This window comes from Macrobrachium rosenbergii, chromosome 55 (genome assembly GCF_040412425.1).
Source record: "Macrobrachium rosenbergii isolate ZJJX-2024 chromosome 55, ASM4041242v1, whole genome shotgun sequence".
NCBI classification, from domain to species: domain Eukaryota; kingdom Metazoa; phylum Arthropoda; class Malacostraca; order Decapoda; family Palaemonidae; genus Macrobrachium; species Macrobrachium rosenbergii.
In genome coordinates, this window is record NC_089795.1 from 50,245,467 (window position 1) to 50,245,948 (window position 482).

Here is a 482-nt window from a genome sequence, read left to right on the forward strand (position 1 = left end):
GTTTATGGTTTATTTCGCACCTCTTATCTTAGTTTCCACCCTATAGTTTCTTAACTGGTTCTAGACTTTGAATATTGGTTTGAGAGACTTAAGTAACAGATACCTAAAAGCACGTCCTCATTTATGCATTAAATAACAAATACCTAAAAGAACGTCCTCCATACAAACAAAACAAAGCCTCTCTAATACTACAAGTTGAACACTGAAGACTGAAATGTCTTCCTATACTATTTGCATGGGAAGATATTGCCTGGAAAGAACCAGAATTCTTCTTATACTCCTTGGCGATATCAGCCTCCTGTCTGAAATTGCCAAAAACAATATTCCTTCTTTTTTATTTTTTATTTTGTCCTTGAAGTTACGGGTTCACTTTGCATGTATTTAGGAATATCAAAATAACAGAAGGCGATAGGCTACAATCTAACTAGGGATGAATAAACGTCACGGAATTTTACTGATAATTTAGTAAGTTAAATATTTTA